The following is a 21,397-nucleotide window of genomic DNA, read 5'->3' as shown; positions in this document are numbered from 1 at the left end:
ATCGACTTCATCTTTCTCATCAACGGTGATGACTATGAGATTCGTAATAACAATTTCAATACATGGCCACACCTCGCCAAAACCATGATGACAATCTTAAACAACAATTTTTCGGCCAATTGTCGGAAGCCTTGGCCTCCTTGCTGGAGGAGGAGGTAGCAGCAGAATCCACTTCATGTAGTATGTAATATGTGTGTGTTTTAAATTAAGGTTTTGGACTGTCTTTGGCTACTAATTTGTGAGATTTTCAAATGATGGTGAATAGTGAAAAAACGATAGGACGACTCCCCACTTGAAATACGGATGTTAAATAGAAAGCACTCACAAGTACTCTAACAACAAAAAATACTAGTAGCAAGTAAATTAATATCAAAGAGTAAAACAGTTTACAACATAGTACTTATTTGTAATACACGATTACTATAGTGACTCAAGTAAAACTCAACTCACTAACCATCTAGACTCCCCCTAGATGTGAGACTCTCTCTCAAGTGTACTTAGGCTCCTCTTAAGTTCGATAATATTAGTGTTAAACACTTTGGTCTTCGACAATGTGTGAGACTCCTCTTACTGAGATATCTTCCTCTTAGTCAGCGAACTCCATCACTAATTAATCTTAGGATCTCCGTAAGATGGAGAATTTCTTCTCCAAAGCTGAGTCTAAGGCTCCCTCTAAGATTGTGATTTACTTCAAATTGTTGCACTTCAATGAATGAAGAACTTGCATAGTAGAATAGTGAGCAACGAGTAAGAACACTGTAAACCCCTAAACCTATTTTACTAGTTAATCATGTTTAGGTCCCCTTAATTACGTACTTAATCACCCTAGTATGTGTTCTAATTCTTGTAAGCAAGTAGTTATAACGTTTGTAGTAGTGAAAATAATACGAAAGTTATAATGAGTATGCATGTGAGATAGGGATGAAAAAAAACTTGCTAAGTATTGAAATGGGGTGCTCTTCGGTAGTAAAGAGCAGCCAACACTGACAAAATATTGGGGAAGCTAAGTCAGATGAAGGTAGGAGTGACGCAGATTGAAAGGGAAGTAGGAATTTGTCTAAGTGCTAGAAGTTATGTCTTGGACGAGATAAGAGAGCTAACACTTAGAAGGGAATCAGAAATATAGAAGTGAGGAATGCATGAGTGACTGTAGGCTTAAGAGCCTAAGGGTGGAAATTGTCTAAGTATAACATGAGGTATGCGTCAAGTGCCTTAGAGGCCAATGAAGGCCTAAAATGGATAGTATATGGGCAGTTAAGTCTACCTAAGTGAACGCATGATAGGCGTTGAGGCGTATTAAAAGTTAAGGGAGACATTTATGAACAACATATTGGGGTTGATGTCCTAAATCTCGTGGGTTCTGTAGTTTGTAATTGTATTATATAAACAATTTATTTATTTAATAAAATCTGAGCTATTTTATTCAACATTTAGTAGCATTAACCCACAAAACCAATAAACTAACATCCAAGGTTATCTTTTGATGTAGAGATATACAGGTAGATCATGTTTAAGTGATAATCTAAATGGTCTGTAGTAGATGGATAAAGTCGCGTATCTTATTTTGGTGGCACTACGAATACAACCCGCTTTGTAGATGTTACAATTGTTGTAAAGTTCTACAAATGACCTGATCCTAATCATTCATGTAGAGACATGTGAACGGGAGTGTTCTATACAAAAGGGTTTGTATAAGATCAGACCACGAAATGAATAGTCTCATTATATAAAGTCATCAATAATAGAGACTTATATTTCATCAGGATGACTATAGGTGACAGGACCTAAATCCTGAGTGAGTTGTGAACTCCTGCCTATGCTACAGTCCTTTGATTTTTTTTAGTGATTCATATGTTTGGAGAGCTGGGAACACAGCTATACAAAACGAAATTCAGTCCTTTCCTAATACCGGGGTAAGTAGATAAATTGTTTCCTTAAGGGTTGATTCCAGGGCTTGAATAATGTGGTGCCACACCCTCTTCCTTGGCCAGAGAGGGGTTTGGTCATAGTTGGACTATGACTTATTGTTCATTAGAGGGATTAATGGTACTTAAGAAGTTAGATGTAACTACAGGGTCAAAACGATAATTTTGGTACATTTGTGAAGTGTCACCGCACTGTTGACTAGTTATATTCAATGAATACATGAATATATCTGTAGTGGAAAGAGTGCAACTATCGGTTTTTAGTAGCGACTGACAGTTAATGGATGTTAGTAATTTAATTAAAAAAGTTTAATTAATTATTCAAGTACCATTGGAGCTTCAATCTACAGGTCCATAAGGTCCTCTCTGTGGCTCAACTGGGATTATTGAGAATTAATTTTAGATTAATTTGAATTGTTCAAATTAATTGAGGGAATTAACTATATATGATGTAATTAATATAATATAATTAATACATTATAATATAAAGTTTATTTTGAGAGGAATTAAATATTTGAATATGATTCCAAATACTAATTCTATGGATTGGATTCATATAATTAAATTTAATATAAACGTGATTTATATTAAATACCACGATTGATTGAGAGAATTCAAACTATAAATTATATTATATTTGATACAATATAAGGATTATAGGTTATGTGTAATATTTGATATAACATTTAGTTTAATATATACTATATGGTAAAATAATTATCATATATATATGTATACATATATTAAATAATTTATTAAATTTTAATTTTAATTAAGGAGGGGGTTGTAACTCCCTCCCCCTTAATTCTCTCTCAATCACTCAGTGGAAAAATCTAGGAGTTGGTTTTTTACGAATTCATCTTCTTCTTCACTAGAGAACACAGACAGTCTGTGTGATTTTTTTTTTTTTTTATATCTCCCAACGTAATTCTCCTAGAGAAATTTTTCTCTCTCAAAATTCTCTCCCTCTCTAGAAAACCAACAGATTAGCTTCATTCTAAAAAGTTTACCTGAAAGTTTCATACAGTTCCGTAGCAATGTTGTTATGAACAAGATTGACTACAACCTGACCACCTTGCTCAACAAGCTACGGACTTTTCAACCCTTGACTTTAAGGGTGAGGTAATTGTTGCCTCGTTCTTTAAAAAGTTCTACAGAAGTTCGACCTCTGGAACTAAGTCTGTACCTTCCTCTTACGACACTAAAAAGTGAAAGAAGAAAAAAGGTAGAAAGGGGAAGGCTAATCCACCAGCTGCTGCCCAAAAGGGCAAGAAGGCTAAGGATGCAAATGGAATATATTTCCATTGCAACTAGGATGGACATTAGAAAATGAATTATCCCAAATACATGGCAAAAAAGAAGAAAGCCAAACAAGATAAATATAATTTACTTGTATTAGAAACTTATTTAGTGGAGAATGATGATTCGGCTTGGATAATAGATTCAGGCACCACTAACCACATTTGTTCTTCATTTCAGGCACCACTCCGGCTTACTTTACATGTTAGAAAATGTATATGTACCTGATTTAAAGAGGAACTTAATTTCTGTTAATGTCTACTTGAACAAAATTATACTTTATCTTTTAATGTAAATAAAGTATTTATTTACAAAAATAGTATTAATATTTGTTATGCTAATCTGGAGGTTAATCTATATTGTTAAGACCATTAGCAACTAAAGCTCTCCTAAATACTGAACTATTTAAAATTGTGGTAACTCAAAATAAAAGACAAAAATTTTCTCCTAAAGAAAATGTCCATCTTTGATACCTAAGATTATGACACATAAATATGAATAGAATTGAGAGACTGGTTAAGAATAGACTTCTAAGCGAGTTAGAAGAAAATTTTTTACCTGTATGTGAGTCATGCCTTGATGGCAAAATGACTTCAAGGCATGGAAAAATATTCATTTATACTTCTAAACTTTAAGGTGATATCAATTTAAATCATAAACTAATAATTTGTATCCATTTAAAATTTGAACTTTTGTTACTGTATCAATTCATACCTTCCATTACGTTTCGTTTATAAAAATATTGTGTCAAACTTTTCATTGTATCAATTAAACTTATAAATGAATCAATTTAGAATTCTTAGACAATTTTTTTTTCTAAAAATCGTCTATAGATTTTATTAAATTGACATCTCAAGAAGTCAACACAAGTTTGGGAATTAATTAGTACACATATGATTTTCAAAAGTAACTGTAATGAAAGGTCTAAATTGACGGACTTATGAAAATTAGGAACAAAAAATGAGTTTAGTTCGACGGTAATTGCCATGGTCTTCCTCCTTGGAAGTTGGAGTTTCAATTTCCCATCTCCGCAATTGTTGTACTAAAAGAAATTATAAGTTTCACATGATATTGGTCGAACAAAATATGAAGGAGAGTGTAAATTAATACAATTATGAAAGTTCAAAATTGAAATCGATATAGGTATTAGTTCATGATTTTAATCGATATGTATTGACATTTACGCAAAAATATATATATATTATGTTCACCACATGATATAAATGGGAGATAGTAGTCTTGCATTACATTGAATCACTCTAATAACATATGAAATAGCGATTTGCATGACATAAGTGGTAGGTTTTAAATACTTCAAAGCTTTGGATATGTTTTGACTATACGCTCGAGGAATTCAAAATTCAATGAACTTTTAATCATTCAAATCATTTCAAAACAGCAATTTTATTAACATTCTGGAACATACGGTAAGCAATAAAAAATCAATTAACAAAGAGTTCAGTCACATTTAAATGAAGCAATCAAAATTAATAAAAGTGTTGTTATGAAACAAAGGGATAGGCTAAAAAACAAGGGAGAAAAAAAAAAAAACAAAGGATAAAATGAAACTTTTGAAATAATAAGAGCATAATTGAAATCTAGCTAGCGTACAATCTAGAAGCATATTTGAAACCAATTACATACACCACTATTTTCGCTATCGCATATCACTTATCTATCTTCATTCTAATTAAAGCAAATTTAAAATTTAAGAATAAACCAACCCAAAAGTTTGTTATATTTTATATAATTTAGACCTTGTTTGGTAACCATTTGATTTTGTATTTTTGTTTTTGAAAATTAAGTCTATAAACATTACTTCTACCTCCAAATTTCTTCTTTTGTTATCTAACTTTTTACCAGTTTAAGAAACCAAGTCAAAATTTGAAAACTAAAAAAAGTAGCTTTTAAAAACTTGTTTTTATTTTTAGAATTTGGCCAAGAATTCAACCATTGTACTTAAGAAAGATGCAAGTCGTGTCACTATAGTGTGATTGACTAATTTTATTTAGGACTACAGTGTGGTTGGCTGATTTTATTATAGACAAAGCTTGAGTAACATGTTGTGTATCATGTCAAAGACTTTGTCATAAACATTGTCACATGTCTGGCAGCAGATTCTGCATAATATCTTTTCCATACATACTACTTGATTTGCAGATTTTCGAATTTGCCTTCCTTATTTTCCTGCAGATAATGTTTATTCACTCAAGAAATATATTTCCATAACTAGCCTTATTTATATTGTACTCTTATTCATTTTTAGGGTTAGCCGTCTTATTAGAAAAATGTGTATTGAGAGTTCTGAGCTTAGGGTTTGTCTAAGCCTTAATCTCCATGTATTGTTATTAAGAATCTTTGTATTTGTCGCTAAGCTTTTTGGTTCGGTAGCCATTGTAGAACTCAGGAGGAGTTTAATTTGATATTGTATTTAGGAAGAGCCTAAATAAGTTGAAGATGATGAAAACTCATATTATGGGGGAATCTAAATATGATGAATGTGAAGGGATCTCACTCTTAAAGGGAGCCTAAGTATGTTGTATTCGAGGGATCTCATACAAAGCGTGAAGAAGCATTATTGTGGAAGTGAGGGGAGCTCAAACTTAGGGGGAGCCTAAGTAGAAACTAAAGAGGAAGCTATATGTGAGTCACTGAAGAGTGAATCTATCAGATAAGTACTTTCTTTGTCATTGCTGAACTCTTTTTAGTGAAGTTTCATTCCACCGAGAATATTGCCCCCCAGACATAGATGTTTTCACATAGAATTGGATGACCAATCTTTTTGTCATATTTTTCTGTTTGCTTTTATGTTGCCTACTTGTCATACATATTGTTTGTAGCATCGTGCTTGACATTGTATTTTGTGTTAGATCCATCAAATATTTCAATTGGTATCAGAGTGGGTTGACTGCCAGTTCATTGAGTATTCAATAGAGTCGATCAAGGAAGGTGGATCAACTACTCGTCCTCTTGTTTTAGATGGAATGACTTACTCATATTAAAAAAATTGGATGTTTGCTTTTCTCAAATCTATTGATAGCAAGTCATTGAAGGTTGTTGTGATTGGATGATCTCCTCCTCAAGTTGTTGATAAGAATGGAATTGTTAGTCCAAATCCTCAAAGAGATTGGACAGAGGCTGAAATGAAGCATCGTTAGGAAACTCTCGTGCCCTCAATGCAATCTTCAATGGAGTGGATAATAACGCATTCAAACTGATCAATACTTGTGTTTCAGCAAAGGAGGCTTGGGATAAACTTGTTGTTGTTCATGAAGGAACATCTAAGGTGGCTGCAGTACCTCACTACCAAATTTGAATCTCTGAAGATGCTTTATGATGAAACTATTGCAGAGTTTAACATGCGTCTTCTAGACATTGCCAATGATTATTTTGCCCTCGGAGAGAAAATTTCATAGGAAAAGCTTGTAAGAAAAGTTTTGTGCTCCTTACCTAAAAGATCTGATACGAAGGTCATAGCTATTGATGAGGCCCATAATACTGCCAACATGAAAGTTAATGATTGTTTAGCTCCCTTCAAGCATTTAAAATGTCTTTTGAAGGTCAACCTGAGAAGAAGTTCAAGGGAATTGCACTACAGTCCTCAGTGAGCAATGAAAGTTTTAAGAGCAAGAGCAAAGAAACTGGTGATCTAGTTGAATTAATTCTCCTTTTGGCAAAGCTCTTAGACGATAGGACAAACATTCAGTATCCCATGGAAACTATGTGTCCTCCCATGTCAAGGACATTAGTAACATTAGCATTAACCTTGATCCAAAGCTCTCGAAAGTTCTTGCAAAGAGGTTTGAAAGTGACAAATGAACAGTAGTAGTCAAGGTATCAAAGGGAAAAAAATTTAAATGAGAATGTGAGGGGTTCAGACACTTTCAAAATGAATGTCCAAACTTTCTGAGAAGAAAAAATAAAGAATATTCTGCTACCCTGTCAAAAGATGAAACTAGTCAAGCAGTGATTCTAATGAAGAAGTTTGAGCTCTTATAGGAAGTCTTTCTCTTGAATGTTCTAATGTGATTGATCATTCTAATGAATGAATTTCTGTGGCAGGAAAAGAAACAGAACAAAATGCAGTTACCTCTGAAAACTTATCTTTTGAAGAAGTATATCAATTGTGGACGGAGGACTTTAAAGTCTTGAAAATTCAAAAGAAGATAATAGAAAAATTAATTGAAGATAATCATTGTCTGTTAAGCACCTTTTCTGGGCTGAAAAAGTTGAAGGCGTCAGAAGCTAAACTTGACTCGATGTTAAAGTCTGTTCGCATGATGAGCTCAAGCATCGATGATCTTAACATGATTCTATCTTCTGGAAAGCAAGTTTATGATAAGCATGGCAATGGGTTCACCCGGCAGGATAAGCGATTCTATAAAGGTGAATCATCTTTGTTAAATCATGTTGTTCTAGCCCAGGACTCTTCGGTGTTTGTTCCTTTGTTTGACAAATGATGTGTCAACATCCACTTAAGTTGCAATGAGAAACGAAGATGAATTTGACATTACAGTGGAAAGCAAGGATACATTCGTCCTTACTATTTTTGTTTGTTAAGAAGAATGAGTCATTTATCTTACTGGAATTATTCTAGAAAGACCTGGATGATTGCTAATCCTGTCAAACCAGTACATAGAAATAAATTTGAATGAAAAATTAAAAAGTCTAGATCTTCTTCTGAGTCTCGAAGCCAAGTGGCGTTCACATCTCTTCGTTCCTCAGCAAAAGAATATTGGTACTTTGGTAGTGGATATTCTCATCACATGACTGGCGAAAAGTCATTTGTCACAAATGTACAGTCATGTAGTTCTGGTCATGTTACTTTTGGAGATGGAGCAAAAGGAAAAGTACTCAAAAAATGACAACTGTTGTACCCTGGTTTTCCGGAACTGGAGGATGTCATTCTTATAGAAGGGTTAACAACAAACTTAATCAGCATAAGTTAACTATGTGATCAAAGTCTTGTTGTAAACTTCTCAAAAGACAAATTTTTGGTGACTAACAAAGACAATGTGACTATCATGTCAGGTACGAGCTCATCTAATAATTGTTACTTGTGGACTTCTAATGTTGTTAATCATGTTTTTTAACAATCTTAAGCACAATGAAGTTGTCCTCTCCCCAGAAAAGTGGAATAGTCAAGTGCAAGACTAATACTCTTAAAGAGACAACTCTTGATATGATGGAATGTACTAGTTGTCACGTTTCCAATTGCCTTGCTCTTGAGTCAAGGTGTGTGTGCTCTGTTTGGAGCTAAGTAGGTGTCGTTAGTTTTATCTAACCCGAAACAAACAATATTTGTAAAGCTCGAACAACAACCTAAACTAACTCGTAGTTAAAGTGGAAGTAAGAGGCCGATCTATATTATTTAATCTGTTCCTTGACTAGGCTTAACTATGAAAGCTATAAAATGTGGGTTTTTTTTTTATTAACACAAGAAACATGTTAAAAATCAAAAGACAAAGGATAATTGTAAACAAGTTTAGAACAATCTTGCTTCCAATCCAAGTTAGACGTTCAATGCAATTCCTATCATTGAATTCTACAAATTTAATTCACAATCAGATTAAGCTCACAACTACCCACTTAATTAGATTAAACTAGTATCTACAAAGGCAGACAATTAGCATTAACATAGTAAAGAGAGTGTCATAATCAACAATTAAGGTTGGATAGCTCTAACCTTAATCAATCTACATGCTTCTACCTTTATTAGGTTCTATAGTGGCCATATAAAAAAGAAAAAATGTGCATTAAGTTCTAGGATTCAATTGTGTCGATTAATTGTCAAGATAGCTTACTCACTTAACAGAATTTTCTTCAAATCTAGTAATTAGTGCATCCTAGGATAGCCATTAAACACACAATTACTAATGCCTTTTGTAGATCTTGGCTAGACATTCTATCGAACACATTAAAAGCAACGCATTCAATCATGAGTGTGACAAAACCAAGCATCTAGGTTAAACATGTTCAAGATATAGATCATTCAACATGCTTCAAGAATTAAAAATAGATTTAAGAATGCTCAAATCAGATTACAAATGATGAAGATAGGTAGAAAAGTCAAAAGAATTGCGACAACTCTTGAAATAGAAACAAGATTGATTACTTCACAAATCCATAGACAAATTCATGAAGAATTACAAATTGTTGATTACAATCCAAAAAGAAATCAAAATCTAACCTAAGTAGAAAACAAAATTACCATTGAGACTAATTGATACAGAGAGAAATTCCAGCCTCCATCGAAATCGTGCTCCCTCTCTTGCAAAAGTGAAAGAAAAACTATTTATACTTGTAGGGTAGCGTCGCGACGCTGAGGTTAACGTTACAATGCTAAATCGCAAAAAAGCCAAGAAATGTTGCACTTGAGACATGATGGTAGCCTTGATACTGCGTTGCGTGAGGCACACGGGGAATGAATCGCATCAAATTTCGGAGCGTTGCAACGCTGCCCTGTTTTGCAGCAAAGGTGAGCCTTCTGTTTTCAAGCGTTGCTCGACGCTTCTCCTAGGGTCATGATTCTTGAAGCTTGATGGAATTTTAGTAATTTTTCTGAATCTCTTCAATTTTGTTGACTTTCTTGGTCGTTTGTTTTTATCCTTTTGGCCCAATTTTCTCAGAATGACTCCTAATCGCCTCTAAGACCGTTTCACCTACAAAATGAACATTAAAAGAAAATAGTAAACACGATTTTGGGGGAATTAACATAGAAAATATACGTCTTTTAAAGACCTAACATGCTCAAATGATGAAATATGGTGGGGAAGGAATTCTAAATGTTCTGATAATGTTAAATATTTTCATCCCTTTTGGTAGCATGAGTTATATTCTGGCTAATTGTGCCTTGAGACAAAAATGGGTTCCAAATAGTGATTACAATATAATTCTGAGATATTCCACCAATAGTCGAGTGCATCATGAGTACAAACTGAAGCATATTCTGTTTTTCAATAAGTCAGAAGGAAAGTTGATTGTTTTTTAAATTTAGGGTGATGACATATCCTTCGTCTCAGAAGATGGTGGAACATTCTATCCAACACACGCAAACTGAGCTTGAAATGAGATTGGTCAAACAACTTACTTACTTTTTGAGATCTCAGAATAAACAAATGGAAGCTGGGGATATTGTACAATATGAATTTCTTATAAGAACCTTATATCTTTGCAGAACTGTCTTATAAAAACTAAATATATCTTATCAGAGAAAGTCAAAGTGGATCAAGTTAGTTTTTATAAGCAGGAAAATCTCGATTGTGATTCTGAAATATACTGAGATAGTCAGTATTGTGTTTGGTTTGCCCTCAATTGTGCATATTTTACTTTTTATCGCTAGGGTGAATTCTTGTCAAGATACTCAGGTTTCTAAAAGTAAAATGGTAATAGATCAGTAAAGAAGAAAAATAATTTCAATAAGGGTCATTTTCATCAAGAGTCAATACCTATGGCGTTCAAGTGCAGGATTTTTCTTTCTTTTTCAGTGTTGAGCCTAGATACATAATAAAACTAATAAGGAAAGGCGTGATATTAAACGGGTTGTCCTAACAATGAAATACCTCATAAGTAATGTCATTGAGTTCACCAAGTATGTGTTTATTGATTCGTCATATTAGGTATCTGCTTCTACTAAAGATCTTGAATGATACACATCTATTGCTAATCTTATTTTTCTATTGAGATTTCTAGAAATTTGACTTTTTTGATTTGCTTGTGTTTATTGAAAAAACTAAAGTTGAGAGTGGGGATCAAATTATTAATAATTTTGATAATATCGTGATAAAATCTGTCTCTATTAGTTATCATGCTAAGCTATCTGATGTTTTGATTATTGCGCCTATAGAACCCACTTATGAGAATGTTGATCTGCTTGTTTCCTCTGTTATTTCCTGCCAAACCTTTTGTGTTAGCTTGTGTTGTTCATACTATTGTCTCTACAAAGCTTATCATTGGAAGTACTGAGATTAATTATATGAATTATATTAATCATGTTACTTATGTTGAAACTTTGGTGGATCGTATTGTAGCTGCTAAGACATTGGTTGAGCTTCATATGTTATGTGATGGGGTTATTGATAATGGTGCTCCTGCTGAATCTTTAGGTAAATTCATCGTGTCTCTCAATATTGTTGTTGAATCTGTTATTCCAATTAGAAGCGTTGAAAATGTTAGCCATGTATTTATTATCTCCTTTAAAAATATTGTGAATGATATGTCTCTGACTATTGATCAAATTGAATTCACTGCTTTAGTTGTTGTTTTCATTGATTCCCAAGAAGCTGTTGATCTTGCTTTTTTTAAGAATGTTATATGGAACGTCGTATCTGTTGTTGATAATGCTTCCGCTGACATTATTTGTGTTTTTTAGGTTAATAAAGTTGTTAATATTGCTTCAACTAGTCAGTTGGTTGATTATTCTGAGATTGTGTTAAAGGATGACATTATTTCTACTGATGTATCTGCTAGCGTTACTAATATAGATCGCCCTGCGGATTTGAATGTGCCTGAGAAAATGAATGTTGATAGTGGTTTGGTTAATCAAACGGTTGTGAGTCATGATGGTCCACATGGTGGTAAAAATAGCTTTGATAAAGATGTATTTGATTATTTTATCTCTGATGAAGATATTCTTTGTTATACTTATCCAATTATTCCCAATCTCCTTTCCGATTTGAATATATGTGAAGATATTTCAAAGTTGAATGCTTGTGGCAATGAATCAATTGTGGAAAAAGTTGATATTTATTTGTTATCAATAAAACAGTTTCAGATTTAGGCATGGAAAATTTAGGCTCCAAGAGGATTAAGGAAGAAAGTATATCTAATAATCCTACTATTGATCATGTTGATGCTGAAGATGTTGTTGATTCTGTTGTTCTCAGTGTTAAGCCTAACATGAGGGATACATCTTCTAATTATACGTCTTCTTCTGAGCCCCCTTATATTGACTGATTTTTTCCATGCAAAAAAGAGAAAATGTGTTGGTTGTGATCGTGAGACAGAGATCGTGTTTTTTGCTGCTTTGGTATGATATAAGTTTCTTATGTAATGGTTTTTTTGGTATGGGTTGTTATGGTTTTGGTTGGAAGATAATATTTTTCTTATTTATCTTGTCGGACTTTTTTCTCTGGTTTTATGGGCAAATATTTGACTCAATTTTCATTCCTTATTTGGTTGCAGATCCACTGGGTGATTCTTTCTGATTTTATTCTTGTTGTGTCTATGGTATTCCTTTCTTTTGTGTATTGTATCTAGAGGTGTTATTGCTTTTAATTTTAGGGTAAGCTGCACATTGTTGTGCAAGTTGTTCTACTAAAGTTTTTGTGAAAGAGACAGACATCGAAACTTGTAGAAAAAATTACAAAAAAATATTATTAGAAAGTTTATTTGAGAAAGGGAAGATTGTCAGAGCGTTGTTCTACTATAAAAGAGTTCGTGTTAAACATTCTATTTATCAATAAAATACCATTGAGTGACTTATTCAATAAAGTTGTTGATTTTGCATTCTATTATGAAAATCTAATAAACATATCCATGACTATAGCCTGAATACTTTAACTTTATGTGGTGACATAAATAGGATTAAGTTAATAGTATATAGCCTAAATGGTCTAATAAGTATATGGATGAAATTGGGTATCTCATCCTGGTAACACTATTGGATGCGGCCCATTTTGTAGGTAGTATAAATGATGTGATCCACAGATCATTCATGTAGAGACATGTGAGTGGAGGCGTCCATACAATGAGTTTGCATATAGACTGGACCACAAAAATAGTCACTTTTCTTTATAACGACCGTTTATTGTTAAAACTGACTATTTCATTATTAAGTAACTTAGGTTAACTTGATCTTAATACTGAGCTAGTATGAACTCCTATTTGTTCGGGATTATCCTTTGATCTGCATGGGTGAGAATAGTCCAACAGCACTGCTCAATAAGCCTTTCAATTTGGGGATAAAACCGGATGAATAGTTGGGGTCATAGCCCTGTACGATAGAATTCACTTCTACCCGATTTAGGGTTAGCAGATCGATTGTTCTCTTAAGTATTGATTCTAGGTCTTGAACAATCGGGGCCCCACTTTCTCATGATAGAGAAAGGACTTGATTCATAGGAATTATGAATAAAAAATTATTCATTAGAGGGTCAGTAGGAATTTAAGGAACAAGATTTAGGGGTGAAATGGTGATCTTGACCCAGCTGTGATTACGAACAACCTGTGAAGGATCGACTTACTGATCATGGTTATATCAAGTGGATATAATATATCTACAGTGAGGGGATTTCAACTATGGGTTTTAGTGAAGTGACTCATTAGTTAACGAATGAGGGTTAATTCGGTATAATGAGTTTACCCAATTAATCTCGGATCGTTGGAGTCCATGATCTGTAGGTCGGCGAGGTCCCCCTACTAGCTCGTAAATGGATTAGCTTTAGAGCAGCATGATAAGTTAATTTGAAACGTTCAAATTAGAATTAAACGGAATAGGATAATTTATATTTAAATATATGAAGGTGGATTTGTGTAAAAATTAATTTAATATTTGATATTAAATTAATTAGAATTAATTGAATTATTTAAGTAATTATTTATTAATTTTATTAGAAAATTAATTTATGAAATTAATTTTATAAAATTAATAATATTTCAATTTTAAAATCAAATTGATTTTAAAATCTTTTGATGAAAAATTGAAAATTTGGAAAGTTTACACAAAATGGAAAAATGAGATTTTCCATTATCATCTTCAACTAGCTCACTCAAAATCCATTTTACTTTCGCTTCATTGATTCCAAGCATGCAGCCATCTTCTTTGCATGACAACCTACAATAAATAAAGAAGATTGGAGTGGAATTGAGACATGAATTCAAAGAGTTTTTTCAGAAAAATTCGAGTTGAAGAATTGTTCTTCAAGTAGTTTTGTAGCAGTGAGCTTTACTCCATATTTCTTGTTGTTCAAACTGTTCTCGAGTCCCACAACTAATTCTAAAGCTCCAAGAAGATACTGGAAAAGATCTTGAGGTAGTTCACAGCAAGTTTCGGAGAAGACAACAGCTGAGAATCAAGATCTTGAAGAGTTATACAAAGGTATGACTTCAAACTCTCTTATATTATATGAGCATGCTTTAGTTTCTGCCAAAATTAATGAATTAGAGTGCTTATTGATCCTTGTTACTTCCGCTGCATGCTGATTTACTCTTACAATTGATATCAGAGCATCATATAAGCATTCAATTTGGTTTAATTTTGGTGTGGTGGGTGTTTTTCATGAGTTATATGAAGCTGATGCACTGATATGGTTTTCTGAGATTTGGCATTTTATTTCTCTTTAATTTCTTGGTTAAATTTGTAATTGACTCTTGATTCATGAGCTTATATGTATTATCAAGAGTCTGAAATTTATTTGGAGTCATTAGAGTTGAAATTAAGATGTAATTGAAAAAACAAGTGAAGAAGGTTGAGCTGCAGATTCTAGTTTTTTAGCTTCTGCTCAAATACTGTAATTGAGGTTTAAATGCTAGACAATAGTCTAGCGAGGGGCGCTAAATGATGTGAAGAAAAGTCAGACGATCGTGTAGCTATGGGCACTAGTCATTGTAGTGTTGTGCGCTAGACGATCGTGTACCTGCGGGAGTTAAACGATGTGTAGAGGTACTATGCGATAGTGCTACATGATCATGTAGTTTTGCATGGGAGCTAGACGATGTGTTGAGATGTTATGAGATAGCACTACATGATCATGTAGTTTTATGTGCATACTAAATGATAAAGAAGAGGCGCTATGTGATGGCGCTAAACGATCGTGTAGCTTAACCCAGCACTAGACCATGGCGATATACGATAGTTGCAAGACGATAGCGATTGTGTAGCTCCACTCGGCACTAGACGATGGTGATACACGATAGTTGGAAGACACTACACGATCGTGTAGCTCTGTCGACACAAGATGATCGTGCTAGACGATAGACACTAGTGCTACATGATGAGCCTTATCGAGATTTTGAGCATGGACCGAGAGCAACCAGTTCGACCGATTTTCTTGAGGTCCTATCCGATTTAGCTTCAAAAGGTTTTTGACTGGTCCGGTTTAGACTTTGCTGGTTTGGTTCAGACTTTTCCAGATTGCCAACTCAACATGCCTACCTTTTTGGGGACTTGTCTGATCTGGGAGCTGGGAACTCAATCCACAATATGGAATTCACTTCTTTTCCGAAGCAGGGATAGGCAGAGAGATTATCCCTTAAGGGCTGATTCCGGGGCTTGAACATAGTAGCCACAGCTTCTCTTTGGAAGAGAAGACTCGGTCATAGTAAAACTATGACTTATGTTCATTAGAGGGATCAGTGGTACTTAAGGAGACAGATGTAACTACAGAGGCATAACAGTTATTGGCCCAGCTATGCTTATGAGTGTTTTGTGACGGGTTGTCGCACTGCTGATTGGTTAAGATGGACACATAATATATCTGTAGTGAGGAGAGTTCAGTTGTCGGTCTTTAGTGGAGTGCCTGGTAGTTAACAGATGGTGAATCCTGTGACTAAAGAGTTTAGTCAGCTATTCACGTACCGTTGGAACTTCGGATCTACAGGTCCATGAGGTCCCCTTGGAGCTTGGATTCATGATGAGGATCAGTTTTAGGTGTTGATTTGAAATGTTCAATTGACAAGAGGTATTTTGATTATATATGATATAATCAGTATGATGTATAAGATACATCTAGTGGAGGATTGATGTAAATGAGATTTACATTAAGTACCATGGAATAGAAAAAGAACTATGGTTTATATGTTTCATGAGATGAAATATTAAAACTATAGGTTATAAATATAGTAGGATAAATTTGTTATCATTTATATTTATAATAATATTAATTATTAGATAATTAATACTTTTTCTTTTAAATAACCAAAGTAGTGGGTGGTTATTGGATCATGGTAACCGTGAGTTTAAAAGAAAAGTGGTTTCCTCTTTTGAAAAAGAAGTTTTTACAAACATTTTGAAAAAGAATTTGAGTTTTCTTTTAGATGAAAAGAAACTCACGGAAGTCGTCAAACAAATACAGATTTACTAAACGACAACTGGGCGAGCTAAACAATCGTGCAGGTGGGAGCTAAACGATCGTGCGGTGTTTACTAAACGATCGCATAATTTTGCTAGTAGGCGACAAACCGAACTAAACGATAGAGCTAGACGATCGTATAGCTTTTGCTAGACGATCGCATAGTTTTATCTAAACGATTGGGTATCGACCTATACGATAGGTCTCCGACTTCTCCCACTTGCCCAGTCGTGTACGCGATTGTTGTTTCCTCCGTTCGTCTACCTCATACCAAATCCGAACAGAGCCCACTCTCTAGATTCTCACAATGAGAATACCACGGTCGCCTTGTTCGTGGTGTCAGACTCAACTCAACACCGTCAGGTTTTCTGGGGGCCGTTCGTGTCTTTGAGGACGAACGTGGTGTTCATTCGCTGTTGCGGAGGAGTTCGTGATCGAGGAGATCGTTGAGGACGTGCGCGAAGTGTTCGTGCGGTGTTGCAGTCGTGTAGATCGAGCGCTCGTGGTTGCGGTTGCACGATCAGAGTCACGCATCGGAGCGTGGAGACGTTCTACATATGTGCGTAGAGTTCTCTTTATGCATTTGTTGTTCATGCTGTAATTTCTGAAATTTTTTGTATAATCGTTTGTTTGAAGTCGACTATAAATAATTTATTGATTCATAATTGTAATTTGGAATAGTCTTGCTTCCGCTACTCACGGAAATCCTGATTCCAATTTCCTTCAATTATACATAAGATAACCAAGGAGCTTTATTTATTGGATATGAGTAAATGCCAGAATTAAATAACACTTATTTTATTCATTTAACAATGTGTATCTTTACAAAACAACGAGACTCCGGGAGACTTAGGACACCAATCCCAACAATCTCCCACTTGTCTTAATGACTCAGGAGACTAATGTACAATACAATATAAAAATGTATAATATACAATAAACTAGGGCATACCCCAGTATCATAGTTGCACAATATCCCTGATCAGGTGATATTTCTATTCGATGTGCTTACCCCGACAATGACTCCGAAGCTCCTTTGAATTTACCACAACCCCGCTGTTATCACAATATAGTGTGATAGGCAAATCCATATTTGGAACGACTTCCAAATCTGAAAGGAACTTCCTCAGCCAAACAACCTATTTAGCTGCTTCACAAGCGGCTACGTATTCAGCTTCCATAGTGGAGTCCGTGATGCATCCTTGCTTGATGCTTCACTAGAATACAACCCTTTCATTCAGAGTAAACACTAACCCTGATGTCGATTTGCGAGAATCTCGATCGGTCTGAAAGTCAGAGTCTGTGTATCCTATAAGGATCAGATCCTTATCTCCATACAAAGGATATCTATGGTATTAGAGATTCCCTAGTTTATTGTATTTTCCCTTTATGTTTCTCAACATTATGTTTTATATATTTATTCTCAGTGGAGTTTTAGTCAAAGTGGAAGATTGTTGGGAATGTCCTAGAACTCGCAGTTCGTGTTAAACATTCTATTTATCAATAAAATACTATTGAGTAACTTATTCAATAAAGTTGTTGATTTTGCATTCTATTATGAAAATCCAATAAACATATCCATGGCTATAGTCTGAATACTTTAACTTTATGTGGTGACATAAACAAGATCAAGTTAATAGTATATAGCCTAAATGGTCTAATAAGTATATGAATGAAATTAGGTATCTTATTCTGGTAACACTATTGGATGTGGCCCATTTTGTAGGTAGTACAAATGATGTGATCCACAAATCATTCATGTAGAGACATGTGAGTGGAGCATCCCATGCAATGAGTTTGCATATAGACTGGACCATGGAAATAGTCACTTTTCTTTATAACGATCGTTTACTGTTAAAACTGACTATTTCATTATTGAGTAACCTAGGTTAACTCGATCTTAATCCAGAGCTAGCTATGAACTCCTGTTTGTTCGATATTATCCTTTGATCTGCATGAGTGAGAGTAGTCAAACAGCACTACTCAATAAGTCTTCCATTTTGGAGATAAGACCAGATAAATAACTAGGGATATAGCCCTACAAGATGGAATTCACTCCTACCCGATTTAGGGTTAGCAGATAGGTTGTTCTCTTAAGTAATGATTCTAGGTCTTGAACAATCGAGGCCCCGTCTTCTCATGATAAAGAAATGACTTGATTCGTAGAATTATGAACAAAAAATTGTTCATTAGAGGGTAAGTAGGAAATTAAGGAACAATATGTATTCACAGGGGTAAAACGGTGATCATGACCCAGCTGTGATTACGAACAACTTGTGAAGGATCGACTTACTGATCATGGTTATATCAAGTGGACATAATATATCTACAGTGAGGGGAGTTCAACTATGAGCTTTAGTTGAGTGACCTATTAGTTAACGAATAGGGGCAAATTCGGTATAATAAGTTTAGCCAATTAATCTCGGATTGTTGAAGCCCATGATCTGTAGGTCCGCGAGGTCCCCCTACTAGTTCGTAAATGGATTAGCTTTAGAGTAGCATGATAAGTTAATTTGAAATGTTCAAATTAGAATTAAGCGGAATAGGAGAATTTATATTTAAATATGATTTAAATATATGAAGGTGGATTTGTGTAAAAATTAATTTAATATTTGATATTAAATTAATTAGAATTAATTGAATTATTTAAATAATTATTTATTAATTTTATTAGCATAAATTAATTTTATAAAATTAATAATATTTTTAATTTTAAAATCAAATTGATTTTGAAATCTTTTGATGAAAAAGTGAAAATTTGGAAAGTTTACACAAAATGGAAAAATGAGATTTTCTATTATCATCTTCAACTAGCTCACTCAAAACACATTTTACTTTTGCTTCATTAATTCCAAGCATGAGCTACATCTCATACAGACATCTTCTTTGTATGATAACCTGTAATAAATAAAGAAGATTGGAGTGGAATTGGGACATGCATTCAAAAAGTTTTTTCAGAAAAATTCAGGTTGAAGAATTGTTCTTCAAGTGGTTCTGTAGCAGTGAGCTTTACTCCATATTTCCTGTTGTTCAAACTGTTCTTAAGCCCCATAACTCATTCTAAAGCTCCAAGAGGATAGTGAGGAAGATCTTGAGGTAGTTCACAGCAAGTTTCGGAGAAGACAACAACTGAAAATCAAGATCTTGAAGAGTTCTACAAAGGTATGACTTCAAACCCTCTTATATTAGATGAGCATGCTTAGTTTCTGCCAAAATTAATGAATTAGAGTGTTTATTGATCCTTGTTACTTCCGCTGCATGCTGATTTACTCTTACGGTTATTAGACTCTCTAGAGGTGTTCGTAAGTATTAGTTTAAGAATGGGTAGCTCGTCATTGTCGATCTTAATGTTACTTATGTTAGTGGTAATTTGTTTCAATGACATCTTTTGCCTATCATTGTCCAAGGCATTCTTTTATTGGTTGATGAGGATATTTTTCCTACTGATGATATTGATGTCTTGGATAGTGCTCTCCCTATTTCTCCTTATGTTGGAAACTTCATTAAGCAGAGCTAGTTGCTGATGGCTCTGAACGTGTGTTAGATGATACACAGTCTGATGGCTATATTGATAGCTCTGCTGATGGGTCAGAGGTTTTGTGCATTTAGGTTACTCTTCTTATTGTTGGTTGGTTGCTTATTTTTAATGTCTTGGTTTTCGTTAGTTTTGGTTGCTTTTTTAAACCAAACAAAAGGGGGAGAAGAAGTTGTGATGGTTATTTTGATTTGTTTTGTGGATTGATAGTTGTTTTAGTCTGGTTGGTTTGCTTCCATTGTCATACCTTTCTGATTGGTATGTTTTGCCTCAAAAAATAGCCAAAAGGGGAGCTTATTACTGCAGTGTGATTGGCTAAATTTATTAAAGGACTACAGGTTTATTGGTTTTATTACATGCAGAACTTGAACAACATGTTGTGCATAAAGACATTGCCAGAAATATTGTTACATGCTTGGCAGCAGATTTTACAAAATATCTTTTCTATATCTGTCTGCGTGATTTGCAGATTTCCGTATTTGCCTTCCTTATTTTCCTGTATAGAATATTTATTCACTCAAGAAATATATTCTCATAGCTAGTTTTATTTATATTGTACTCTTATTCATTTTTAGGGTTAGTCGCCTTATTAGAAAAGTGTGTATTGAGAGTTTTGAGCTTAAGGTTTGTCTAAGTCTTAACCTCTATATATTGTTATTGAAAATATTTGTATTTGTCATTGAGATTTTTGTTTTGGCAGCCATTGTAGAACTCGGGAGGAGTTTGATTTGATATTATATTTAGAAGCAGCCTAAGTACGTTGAAGATGATGAAAACTCATATTTAGGGGAGCCTAAAAATGATGAATGTGAGAGGATCTCACTCTTAAGGGGAGTCTAAGTATGTTGTATTGAGGGGATCTCATATAAAACTTGAAGAAGCATTATTGTGGAAGTGGGGGAGCCCAAACTTAGGGGGAGTCTAAGGTTAAACTGAAAATGAAGTTAAATGTGAGTCACTGAAGATAGAGTCTATCAGATAAGTACTTTCGTTATAGTTATTAAACTCTTTATAGTGAAGTTTCATTCCACTGGGTAGACTATCCCTAAACGTAGGTGTTTTTCACTAAACTGGGTGACCAATCTCTGTGTTGTTATTTTTCTGTTTGCTTTCATGTTGCCCAATTGTCATACATATTGTTTGTGATGCTTGACATTATATTTTGTATTAGATCTACCTAATTTTTTAGTAAAAAATGATGATGAAATAAGCTTCGTTTTCAAAAAATGGTTACCAAATGGGTCCTTAGCTAACTGAAATAAATTAAAATTTTCCAACGTCCCATCCAACTTTTATGGGACAAAATTGTTTTCGTGGAATTATTAGTATATAATGTATGTTAGTGTACTGTGCTCATTAGTACATAACTGTCTTTCCAAATACAGATCTCTCCCTACATTAAGAATTACAACACTGATAAAGATGGATTTGTGATATCATTTTGGTTAAAATTACCATGGGGAGTCTTCTACTTTTGATTTAATTCTACTTTAGTCTCTTACTTTTAATGTTAAAATCTAGTCCCTATAATTTTAATACATCTTAAATCAATTCAATAATAATAACAA

This window comes from Benincasa hispida, chromosome 7 (assembly GCF_027475165.1).
Source record: "Benincasa hispida cultivar pf3 chromosome 7, pf3_genome.v1.1, whole genome shotgun sequence".
NCBI lineage: Eukaryota > Viridiplantae > Streptophyta > Magnoliopsida > Cucurbitales > Cucurbitaceae > Benincasa > Benincasa hispida.
The sequence above is the reverse complement of the archived record's forward strand: the minus strand, read 5'-3'. Positions refer to the sequence as shown.